This window comes from Camelus ferus, chromosome X (assembly GCF_009834535.1).
Source record: "Camelus ferus isolate YT-003-E chromosome X, BCGSAC_Cfer_1.0, whole genome shotgun sequence".
NCBI classification, from domain to species: domain Eukaryota; kingdom Metazoa; phylum Chordata; class Mammalia; order Artiodactyla; family Camelidae; genus Camelus; species Camelus ferus.
In genome coordinates, this window is record NC_045732.1 from 95,013,242 (window position 1) to 95,026,434 (window position 13,193).

At 37.6% G+C, this 13,193-nt stretch overlaps 1 protein-coding gene across 1 annotated transcript in view; it reads left to right on the forward strand.

Annotated features, from left to right (window-relative positions):
- Positions 1-13,193, forward strand: part of TENM1 (teneurin transmembrane protein 1) — a 631,171-nt gene that overhangs the window by 443,709 nt on the left and 174,269 nt on the right. The gene's annotated exons all lie outside the window — the stretch shown is intronic.

Sequence of the window (13,193 nt, forward strand, 5' to 3'; positions counted from 1 at the left end):
ATTTTAAAGGCTGTAAATAGTATTTCATGCTGTTTTAAAAGTTAACTCACTCTCATTCTGTCTCCAAATACAGGACATCTTTAAAACTGAAGTGCTTTGGGAAAAAATGTAAAATTTTGTAATAGTTGTAAATTGGTATGTGCACTGTAGAGTAATTTAAAATCATTAGAATGATGCATTTTTTAAAGTAAGTGCCTCGCAAGAAAATGAGTGAAGCAATATCACAGTGTATTAATGGAGCTCGAAACATCTTAAATTGATTTTGAAATTAAACATCAAAAACTGCAACTTGAAAAAAATAATTAGGTAAATCATTATATAGCAATCAAAAAAAAAAAACCCTTGAAATTTAGGAAATTGCAAATTAAGGGTGTCAGTCATCCTGATTTGGCAAGGGCAATGATTGTCAATGAAAAGAAAACATATGCCTGCTTAAAATCTTGAAAACTGAACTGCCCATGGTTTGCTGCTCTGTTTTGGTTTCTGGTGTGACGCTGTCTTTTGCTTATGTTACATGTCAGTTTAAGAGCTTAATTCAGCAAAGAACCTGCAAACCTCTTATCAGGGGAAGACTTGACCCTATGATCCTTTTGCAAAGGAAGCTGGTGACACTAGCCTGCAGGAAATGGTCAAGCTACTCACCTCCCCCCTGCCCATATTAGATTGAACTGTATGAAATTGCTGATATTCGACCTATAAATGTGATAGTTTCATATGATTCAACCTAATATTTTCAATAAAACTAGATTTCAGAGGAAAATGAAGTTCTAATTACCTGGGAAGTGGCCTTCTTCTGATCCCAGCAGTACACTGAAAATAAAAGTGGTCTAAAAATCATTTCTGAGACATGTAGCTAGTTACTTAATTGCTCTTAGCTCATGCATTTGAAAAATAGGAATAAAACCAACCTGCCACCTATAACTCAAAAGTTAATAGGATAAAATTAAATAGCGGGTATGTCTTTAAATAATCCAAATTAGAATACACATAAACTCAAGTGCATACTCACCTCTCTGGATCTTTCATTTATTCACGCTGCTCCAGGTGTAAGCTAACTTGCCCAAAGGGTTTCTCTATTTTTCACAGGGCCAGATACTTAATAATGTAAAACATCTCCATGCTGAAAACATTTATCTTCAGCTATCCCTGCATGAGAAGGATTTAAGAAATCTTTCTCAACTTTATCTGGATTTCCCTATCATAAGGATTGAACCCAGTCTCTGTCAATACGGGTGCCTATAGTTTTGTTCTATTCTATTCTCCTGTCTCCTTGGGTCTCTAGCAACTCCTTTTCAAGTGGAGTCACAAGATACAGTCTATCCCCTTCTTCTAGGTAACTCCTATTACTTATTCTTCAGGGACATACTGGTGTTATTTTGTACTTTGTTTGGTTGTAACCTTGATCATATATAATAATTTCCATAAAACGAGAAGAATGAGTTCAGTCCTGGAAATAACTTATTGAGGCTCTGTGTAAGGTAGCAGGCTTTTATTAAGCACCTGCTACTTGCTAAATCCTGTATGTTGTGGAAATGGGACATACAAACAGAATGGTAATCCAAACAGTATTTCTGTTATTCAAAATAGAAGGAAATCAGCCACCACTTAAATGTGCCATAGTATCAGAATGGTTAGTAAAATAGGGTGCATTTGGGGATATCATGTTGCCATTATAATGTTTATAAAGAATTTTAATTTATATTAGAAAGTGCTCAAGATATAGGAAGCCCAAAAGTAAAGCTAAAAAAAGATGTGTCTGATATGTCAACAAAGTGCATTGAAGTACAGAGTGGAAGGAAATTTGCCAAAGTATCCACAGCATTTTTCACTAGATTGGGGGTATCTTTTTCTTCTTAACTCTTTACTGTATTAGAGACTTGCAGAATTTAGAAATATAGAAAGCACCATAATTTAAAGTCATGGACAAAAAGATCCTTGAAGACAGGTTAAGGCCCCTATTCATTTGAGAAAAGAAACTTTATGAGACTTAGTAATAGTCTTCAAGTACTTAAAGCATTCAGATAGGGCATAGTGACCAGGTGTTCCCAACCCTATAAAAATATACAGTAAAAAGACAGAAGTAAAATACAGCAAAAGAAATCAAGTTTGGCCATGTGAGGGAATTTCATAGGGGGAGAGGATCATTTAAAAATCAGAATTGCTTGTGATGGCAAATTGTGGCCTTCCCTTTTTAGGTGGTTTGAACAGCAATTTGCTCATCTGCCTATGAAGATTCAGGAATAATCTGGGCAGTCTCCTGTAGGCAGAAGGTTTAGTTGATTGTAGTCTTAAAGTTATGTCAAATCATTTGATTGCATCATTTGTTTTGTGTCCTCAGAGCGCATGGTGTAACTGGCCTCTGAACATTATACACTATACTATGGCCATTCTGAAATCTGTTCAAACCTTGATGGTCTTTAGGAAAGCAACTGGAGAAGATACTTAATTCACTCGTAATCAGGGAAATACAAATCAAAAAGAGACTTCTTTTTTCACTCCTCATTCACATATGTCAAGAGTCTAGAAACAAGTGTTCTCTTACTCTCCTTGTGGGTGTGTTCATTGCTACAGTCTTTTATCAATATCTATCAAAATTTAAAATATACATAGCCTTCATCCCAGTAATTCCATTTCTAAGAAATATCCTTAAGAAATGCTGGCACATGTGCACAAAGAGGCATTATTTATAATAGAAAAAAGTACAGAAACTATCTAAATGTCCATTTGTAAAGATTAAACTATAGAATATCCAGACTTTGTGTAGGGTATGCTGTATACCAAAGGAATTAGTTCTAAATGAACTACAATATGTCTTGAAAATATTTCCCAGTTCAAGAAAAATATATACAATATTATACCATTTAGGTTAAATGCCATTTAGTCATGTATCTCTATTAATTTAATGCATAGAAGGATGTCCAGACAGAATTTTTATCAGAGTTTTTGGTGGTTACCCTCTTGAGAAGTAACTGACTGGTGGCTCAAGATGTATTATTGTTTTATCTGTAGTCGAAAGTTTTACAATGAGAATGTATTTTTAACTACTTGGAATGGCATGTAATAAAGACAACATAAATAAAAATTAGGAAACTTGTATATAATATATAAATGGAGGCAAGTGTTTAAAATAGATGTTTGTGGCATTTGACAAGGAAAAAGACTAGGAAGATTAGGCAACGTTAGAAACGATGGTAGCCACAGGGGTTACAGGGGGAGACAGAAAATGTAAGGGGAAAAAGTCATGCTTACAGAAGCAAAAAAAATTCTTAGTATTAAATAATATAAACTGCAGAACTGTGAAGAAAACTATAAAACTCATACTGAGTAATGAGTGATAATTTGCGCTACCAGATGTCAAAATGTGTTCTGAAACTGAAATAAATAAAACAGGTAGGTATTGATGCCTAAATAAACACATCGTGAAATGGGATAGAAAGTCTAGAAAGCAACCGAGCACACCTAAGAATTTGGAGTGTGACAAATCGGTAAGGGTGGGTTGGATAAACCAATATATTCCAAAAATTCCCAGCCTGAGCAGCATGAAAGTCTTACCACATCTCTCTGAATAAGTAAGAAAATGATGGGTCGAATTGAATTCCCCAGAGTAGGAGTAATTCTGCAGGGTAAAGACGTTTGAATGCTACTGATTTAAATATACAGATTTTTCATGGTTCTTAGGTTCTATATGTTTACTTAGAGGTTTTACTTTCTTGTGATGACACAGGAAGGGGTAGGGGAGGTTCTTAAAGATGAATATGTTTGTGAATGGAGGCCAGGTATTATTTTCCCTGAATATTTAACCCTCAGTTTCACTTCATCAACCACCTCTTGCCTCTTCTGGTGAATTTATAGAGAAGATCTCATTGTCCAAGAATCTCAGTATTTCTTATAGACTCTAAAAGAACTCGGGGGAAAACTAACTAGTGAACTAGTTTTCCTTTCTGGGAAAAAAAAAATCATCATCGTAACAGGAAGAAAAGCTTAATTCAAGTCCCCAAGGAGTTTAAAGTAAAAATCATAGGGCAGCAAGATGGAAACCCCTAGGTTCTTGGAACCAGTCCAAGCTCGACCAGAAGGGCCTAATGCAGTCATTCATTGATTTGAGAGATAGGATATGTCAAAGGTATTAGAGTTACAACGAGGCAACCTACAAGGCAGAGGCTAGCCTGCCAACCTTTGCTTGATCATTTGCTGCTTGATATTACTGGCAGGAGGGTCAGAAATATTGCCTCTTCCCTGCCCCCTTTCCTCTTTGTGTTATATCCAGTCAATTCTCAATTCCCCTCTGCTTCAGCTCCAGTTACCTCAAAAATAAACCTTCTCTGGAAAGCCTGCCTGTATTACACATATATCATTTTCCTCGTACTTGGCACTGTTCAATCTGGTCAGGTGTGAAAATTAGGGAGGGATGATTAGAAATCCCTTAGTGGCCTTTCGTCTCAAGTCACCCTTGTCATTCCTATTTAGTGACATCCAGTCAGTGATACCTCTTAGGGCATACAGCAAGACATTAAGCACCTTAGTTTCTACTTAAAAGAAGGAAACCTAATTAACGTTGGTAGTAATGACGCTCAAAACGTTGGCATGATCAAAAAGAAGTCTAAAAATTAGAACAGCCTAACAACTGAACTTCATATACTGGGGAGTCTCTGAGGATTCTTCTAAAGCCCACTTTCCCTTGTTAGATGCTTTTTTCCTTAGCACCAGAGCCAAAAAGGAGGAGGACTCTCAAAGTAGAGTCTCCCTCCTTCAGATAGAAATGTCTTGAGCAGGTATTTTTCTTTTGATTTCTCATCTGAATTCCTATGTAAGATCTTCCACTGGTTCATTCTAGAGGTATTTACCAAATACTCACTCTACCCCAGGCACTGTGCTTACATGATGCAGATACCATGGTGAAAAAATCCAAACCCATTTCCTCCCTTCATAGAATTCACACTTGATGTGGGCTGGTACATAGAGGCCATGCATTCTGTTCATACTGTAGCACCCTCACCTAGAATAAGGACTCACTCCCTTGTTGAATATGTTTCTTAAAGCTCATTTAATAACTGGAGTGCCTTTTGAACATAGAGATTTGTATACTCCCCCCTCTCACCCACACACACAGAGATTCTAATACAGGAAGCCTGGGATGGGGATCAGGTATCAGCATGTTTAAGAAGCTTCCCAGATGATTGCCATGCCGATAGAACAACACATTAAGATCGCTGCCTCTGCTTCTGCTCGTAGCTAATTAGTATTTCACATATTTTAATTTAAGGCAGTTAACTTTTGTTCAGTCTTCTCTAGACACAGAAAACAAACGCTCAGCATCTTCTTCATATGAGAACTCTAGACACAGCCTGGAATTGACCATTTTGTGGTTGATTTGGGGCTTTAGGCCATATTAATAGCCAGTTGCTGTGAAATTGATCAGAACAGATATGCAGTCAATTCGACGGTTAAGATACCCAACAAAATAACTGAGCTGAGGGTGCCATGCTAACACTGAGACATGTCCAAAGTCTAGCAAGTCACAGCAAGGACGATTTTTTAGTTCTTTCCTAATCATGGCGACAAAGCTTTAAAAAGAATACACTAAGTAATTTCCATTGGAATGGTTTAATTTTGTGATCCACCAGTAGCTGATTCAGATCTGCGTGTTGGCAACTAATGATGCAAGGAATATGTGTGTCCTCATCCCTAGAGGAATATAATAATGCCAACTTATTTGAGGATTAAATGACATAACATGAAAAAACATTTATTACATGGCTCCAGTAGTTGCTCAATAAATATCTTTTCCCTACAGAATGATCCAGACTTCATGAAGTTAATCCATATTAAAGAGGTTTTAAGTAGTTTTGATAGCACATATGACACTACTAAAAACCAAAATAAAAAGAGAAACTAAGAAAAAACAGTTGGGTAATTTATGAATTATCATTCTTTTTCTGCCTTACTTCCTAGGAGTTGTTAGTTTTTGTAAGAGATTTTGGCTAAAAACAACGCTACCTTCCCTTTGTGTGGCATTGCACTTTTCAAAACACTTCCCCAATCGTTATTACATTTGCTACTCACAACAACCCTGTGAGCAAATATTATTACCATTAGACAGATGAGGAAACCAAGGCCCTGGGAAGATAAATGACTTGCTCACATTCACCCAGTTCTTGAAGTGCCTCAAGTAAAGACTAAGTTTCTTGAGTGAGTACAGTTCACCCTCTGTACAGGGTATTTAATAACTGAGATCATGCTTGAGTTGATCAATAATGTGTATTTGAATTTCAACAGCCTTTCAGTTTAGGGTTTGAAGCCAAGACACTTTCATGCAGAAACACCTCTGATCTAGGCATGAAATGCTACTTCAACCAACATTTACTCAGCTGTTTTGATTGTACTATACCCAGTGCTACAGATTTTTTAAAAAGTAAATATAAATGTTTGTATTATCATCAATAGTAATTGCTTTCTTCTTCCTTTTGTGAAAGAAACAGTAATTGAGACTACAGTAGAGAAGATGGCTTCTAGGCATAACATTGGTTAGTTTATAGTTGCTGGCCTAATATTAAATCTTGGGATTTTTCCTGGCAAACAGACTGTGTTGCTCTTGGAAATACCTTTATCATCACTTCCTAGATATGGGAATTTGGCACAGTGCACTAAGCAAACCAGAACACACACACAAAAAGTTTTCCACTTTGTGCCCAGATTTTAATAGATTTAGATCCTGAACCATTTAGCTTTGACCATCTCATACCTTAATTCTTGGTTTTTTTCCTTCAAACTTCTTTAATTACGACATTTAAACCTCTTCTACTTTTATCTCTTCAACCAAATTTCCTCCAGTTTGAGGCGTGTTCAGTTTCTCCTAGTCTCTATCTTTAGTTCTACCTTCTAGTTACTGTTCAGTACGTCTAAAATGCTATCTGGATTACCTCCCTTCTAGCTTGAATAAGCCCTGGCTCCTTTCCTCCTGTATGCCATCCCATGCGCAGCCGCCCCATTTTAATGTAGTCTTGTTTTATATGCATGACCTAGAAGTAGAGGAATTGGAGATTGTTTTCATGGGCCAGCAAGCATAGCATGGAGCTTCTTGGGAGGTAGATATATTAACTTCTTAGGTGCAATGATCTATACCATGGCTAATTTTCTAGATTGCCTTGAGATTCCACACACCAGGCTGTCAAAAGAGGACCTCATTCTTTACAAATATAATAGGGCAAACAGGGCCACCACTAAAATTTGTGCTAACATTTGTGGAGCCTAGAGCAAGGATAAAAATGGGGACGTGCCTGTGTCCAGACCCCCTTCTCCTCTCAGCCCTGACTCCACAAGGGGCTTCAGACAGATGTTCCTGGCTACACCAGCCAAGCCCTATCCATATACCATGACTCCTCACCCCCCAGAAAACAATTGTCCTTTGGCCATCCCTCAAGCCTAGGAGTGCATATATTGGCAATACATTCCCTTCTAGGCAGAGTCCTACATAGCCCTGGAAATAGGCTCAGGCCATATAAACAGGGAATTCCAGGCTCCCAGCTGCCCAGGGAGTGGTCTAATGGGGATTGGAGATGCAAACTCCAGGTAGGTATATATATTAGCCCAGCGAACTTCTTGCCCCAAGGGAGGAGTATGGCTGTAGGAAGGCCAGATGGAGCTATTCAAACTGGGCTCAAAGGAGACCCTGATTGCCCAGGTCTAAGGGTGATATAGTATCTTGGAGTTTTTAGTATTAAGGCCCAACCATCTAGTGCTACAGAAAATGCATTGGGGAAAAGATTCTTGTGATTCAGGTGAGATATTATCAGGCAGTGAAATGAAATAGAGGATGAGATGAGCAGATTTAAAGGTTACAAGAATAATTTGAAGAATGAAATACTTTATGACCGCCTGACCTATATTATAGTTGGATCTCCCATTTCCCACCATCTCTTCACTCTGTGCCTGGGTTCTATCTGAATTTTCAAGGACACTTAGTTTTTTTCAGTGGTTTGTTGAAAGTAAGATACTACTCTGTTCCTATGTTTTATTTTCATAATAAGTTTGGCATACATATATGTTAAAATCAGGCACACTGGGATCAGCAGGTGGCCCTTTCCCGGATTTTTCTCAACTTCATTTCTTGCCCTGGCCATTTCTATTTTTTTCTCATAATGCCTCGGGCCTGGGAGGCAGGGGAAGTTTAAGGTGATGTACATGACTTAAGACATTATGATAATGGATCAGAAAGTGCTTTGCAAAGGATAAAGTTCTATACAAATGTCAGTTGTTGATCGTCTTAGCAGGCAGCATCTTTCTGTATCAATGTTATTTCAAATAGTACCTCTCACTCAATACCAAAAGGGGATTTTGAGCTAGGACCTTCACTCATTTTTATAGAATGTAGAAGGCAAAGAAAGGTAACATCTAGTCAATAGGATGGAGTGTGGATTTTCTTTTCTTTCCTGATCTGGAAAGAAAGTGGGTTGAAGGACGAGTAAATTGATTTGCTAATCTCTAGTATGATCAACTGCATACGTGTTATACATGAAAAGTCTTTGCATGTATATGTAAATGCACAGTTGATATGAGAATGTGCCAGGATAGATGAACGATAGATAGGGGAGTAGATGAACAGACGGATAGATGGGAGTAAGAGAGAGGCAGGAAGCGAGAAAGGGAACGAAGAATAGATTAATAGGTCCTCCTCTTCCCTCCTCCTCCCCAACTTGGAAAACTTAGGCCTCGAACAAAAATGTCTTTATTCTGGGTATAGTTATGTAATCAGTTGTCATTTCAAGCACATAGCGCAGTAAGAAATCTCTTCTCTCTTGCGAATTTGCTGTTGGGTGAAAAATGTTGGCATGCTTTTTATCACCACCGATGGGAATGGATGGATGACACTGCTGGAAGGAGGAGAATTCTGGGTTTAATTCCCAGGAAAATCATTGTCACATATGTTTGCAGTACAGAATATTGTTTCAACCATGTAGATTTCAACTTTTTTATTCTACCTAATTTACCTGAATGCTGTGACAGGCTCCTCCTCTTAGTAAGGGTGACTTTTTGTAGTATAGATTCTTAATTGGAAGTAGTTATCAGAAGGGGTGTGATAGAGTGGGTATAGCTTGAAAAAGCTCCCCCTAGATGGTTTTGAAGTTCCCCCAGCACACACATGCGCACACACACACACACACCCCTTGACATCAAGTGTTGTAACCATTTTTATTCGATGCCTGAACAATCATTCCTGAAATATACATACACTTTGATTTTTTTGGTCTTGATTGAAATTGTTCTTCATAAAAACGAGTGACACTGAATGACCTTGCTCATAGTCAAAGCGATCATTTTCCTTCCAGCCATAACCCAATAAAAGAATGTTTTCTGAACAAATCATATTTTAAAATTCAGCAAGGCTGAAAACTTACAGGCATATTATATTAAAACATTACTCTTGCATACAAAGCAAGTTGCTTAGTGGTAAGAGGCAGCTGTGGAGTTCAAAATGAATCTAAAAATGTGTACCTCCTTTAGAAATTAGTTTCTAAACCATGCTGTGCACTTGAGACTTAGCATTCTTTATGGGTAACATTATGTGCACCTAATACATTGTGACATGAAAAGTCACAATACTCTTGAGGATTTTCTGTATCACAGTGGGAAAACCAAAGTCTAGTGAGTAAAACAAGAGACAAAGAATGGATCATTCTGTGATCTGTTCCCATTCTAACGTCTATTTTTATCTCATGAAAGAGATTATTGGTCTTCGTGTCTTTAATATAAAGATTCGTACTTCATATGTTTGCTTTCTATGTATATTGGGGCAGTGATTTTTGAGTTGTGTTCAGTAAATCCTGAGGTTCTTTAAATGTACCTTAAGGTACCTTGCTTCTTCCAAAGAAGCAAGGGAAACTTAAGTAGGTTTGGATCTCTTTACCATTTTGTATCTGTTTTATATAAATAGGAGCTCTAAGTAAGATTTCATTTGAACAAAAGGTGTTGTGGTAGACATATTAGCATTCACTAAGAATCCAGGTGTTTTCTCACATAGGGACCTTTCGTAGTTAGGTGTGATCACATGACTTGCTTTGCCCTGTGAAATGCAAGCACATGTTAGCTGTAACATTTCCAAGTGGGAGCACTTAAGAGCCACTGCACAATTCTCCAGGTTCTTTTATCCTGCCTTGGAAGACCCTAAAAGAAAAAACCTCATGTTGTGATGGCAGTATTCTAAGTGGTGATCAGAGCATTGTCTTCTGAACTACATTGGACATGTAGCATGAATGAGAAATAAGCTTTTGTTTCAAACCACTGAGAGCTGGGGGCTCATTTGTTACCTGATCTACCCTATACTGACTAGTACAAGTGTCCTTTCAGAGCCACTGCTATAATGGAAAGAGCTGAATGTCAGGAGTCCTAGATCTACTTGTAGCTCTGCTGCTGACCAATCCTGTGCCTTCAGTCACATCATTCATTTCTTTGAGCCTCAATTTCCTCTTGTTTAAAAAAGCAGAAATAAGTAAGCTGCATGCTTCATAGACTGTTTAGGAGATAAAATGATTTATTAGATATGAAAGAGTCATTATTTAATTATATTATTTTATAAACTGTAACCAATATAAATGTTTGCAAATCAACATAATGCTGAAAATTTCTCCAAAGGGGAGGACAAAAGACCAAATTCCAAAATGTTTTCTCCCAAGTGCCTACTACCTCCCTGATAGAAAAGGAAATGTCATCCCTTTCCAAACCACTGGTATACCTAAATCTGGCAGACTCATTTTACTAAGGTGTGACCAAGAAATAGTACTTCCTGTTGAGATTTGACTATGCACACTTAGTAGGAAAAAAATGCAAGCTATGTCATAATCAAAGAATTTAGATGGCAATAAACTTTACGAAGCTTGTTAAAGACCAAAAGACTAAGGTAGAATTCATAGCTTGTCCATATTATGACACTTAATTACTACAAAACAGATTCCAAGGAAATTTGGACTTTGAAATTCATGTTTCTCTTATAACGACCTCTTATGTTCAGAGGTAAAGAGCAAATACCTATTTTCTAAACTGTATAAATTTGTATGTCATGGAAGACAATCTTCTTCCTGTTTATTTCTGAATTATCAACTCCTATTTTTGCACTATAGGCAGAATCAGATGATATTTAGAGCTTACACATTGTCACCTTTCTGAAAGGGTTTAAAGCAATACAATCAAACTGCTATTGGTTTTTCGACAAATTATTCTGGGCCTCTGTTTCCCAATTATCAAACAAAAATAGCTATCCATCTCTTCTCTAAGGGGATGATTATGTGCCTATGTTAACTTGGGATAGAGAATTAGAAAGCCTTGTAAGCTACTGTGAGAAAGCCCCCACTCATAGGTTGATGATAGGAAATATTGATTGTTATCTTCTGATCACCCACAGTGGTCACAACATGGTACTCACCAGCATTATCTTTATTGCTTAGACTGCCTTTGTATGATTCCAGGGTAAAATTTATATCTGAATTTTTAGTATCTGCCTCTTATGGTGACTGTATATTTATAGCCATAGCCATACGTTTCCCTTACCTTCATGCTTCCTTGGCTTTAAGCATCAATCTTGTATTCAAGGGTCATAATCCTTAGGGACAATGTTGCTTTTTCCTCTACTCTAACTGAGTTATTTCTCCCAGTCTCAACCCTTTGTGTGCTTCTGTGCTGAGGTTTCTACTACACTTACTTAATTCCAGTGAGGGCAACCAAGGGTTATGGTTGTGAGCACAAGACAGAGGCAAGCCTAAGTTACATCTTGTGATGAATTTCATTTCCCCACTCCAAGTCCACTAGCAAAGATGAAACGCAGCTCCTTTGGTATTGCCACAGTTTTGATTAAGCATGTTAAAGGCTTGTTCGCTGCAATTTGAACCCCTGGCAACAACTGTCTTACGATTTCACTTGTAGCATGCCTTGCTCAAAACCAAATGCTTTAGATACATGTGAGAGAAGAAATAACAGCACTGGTTCAAGGATCTGCAAATCCATCTCCTCTAGAAGCTTAATTTTAGAAAAGTTGATCTTGGCTTGGGAGACTCTTATTTCTTCAACAACTATGTCAGTCTAATTTTCCACCCTATCAGATTAAGCTGTTTTTCATTTATTGTAAACGATTTCCCACAATATCCTTATTTGATCTGCCAACTTGTAGGATCTATGGGCCTCAGAGGGGAATGGGGAAGGCAAGTTCTACTGTTCAAAACCCCTTGTGTGTTGGCCACAGCATAATTGTATTTCTGCTTTACACCTATATCATGGTTGGGTAAACAAAGTTATACCCAATGGTGAATGAGTAATCCTTTTCAATAGTATCAATTTCCAGAGCTTTGGCCCCATGAAATGAAATATCTGTTAGTATGTTTACCATTACCAGTCCAACTCATAAGATTGTATTGATTAGATTTTTGCACTGCAAAAATACCATTTTAAACCAGAGTGAAATCAATATGGGCGTGTATTTTTTATATACAAATTGGATTTAGCTCAAAAAGAATATTCTTCATTGGAGCAGAAATAAATCTGGAAAGAATCTGATAAAGCATCCTAAAATGAGGGGGAAAAAGTTTACTCTTCTGGTGCTTTAGTCCTTTCCCCTGACTATTAATCTGAGCTCAGTCTTTGCTGTCTGGGTGGAGATTTCTTTTCTGCTCAAAGCAGATCAATGTTTGCACAAATTAGAACTTGAGATAACATCATCAGCGTGCAAATGCCTTCTTTAGATTTAAATGACACAGTAGCCTTCCATTCAGCTCTTTGGGAAGCAGCACAAACTGAAGTACAAAACAGTCAGTGAGGCTCCTGATGGCAGTGCGCTTACTGTAAAGCACAGAAGCTCTTTTTTTGGAGCACTTAATGCTTCAGAAACATCCCACCAGATGGGGTAGGATTATTTCCAGAAAGCAATTAAGGCAGTTACTGGAGCGATGGTAAGGCATCGCTGTGAGTAAGCAAATAGCAAAGTTGCAGCCCCTCAACTTGTACTAGTTTTCATTTGATTTGGTTAAAGCTGAAGTTCAGAGATAATGACTATGGGTTTGGAAAGCTGAAAAGTGATGTATATTAACTCTGAATGTGGACTTCCCTCGCATGAGGAAGACTGCAGCTTATTCCCAAAATAATTTTACAAGCACCAGGCTAAAACTAAGGACAACATTCCCTGGTTGCCTTGTAAGACTAACAAGAACGCT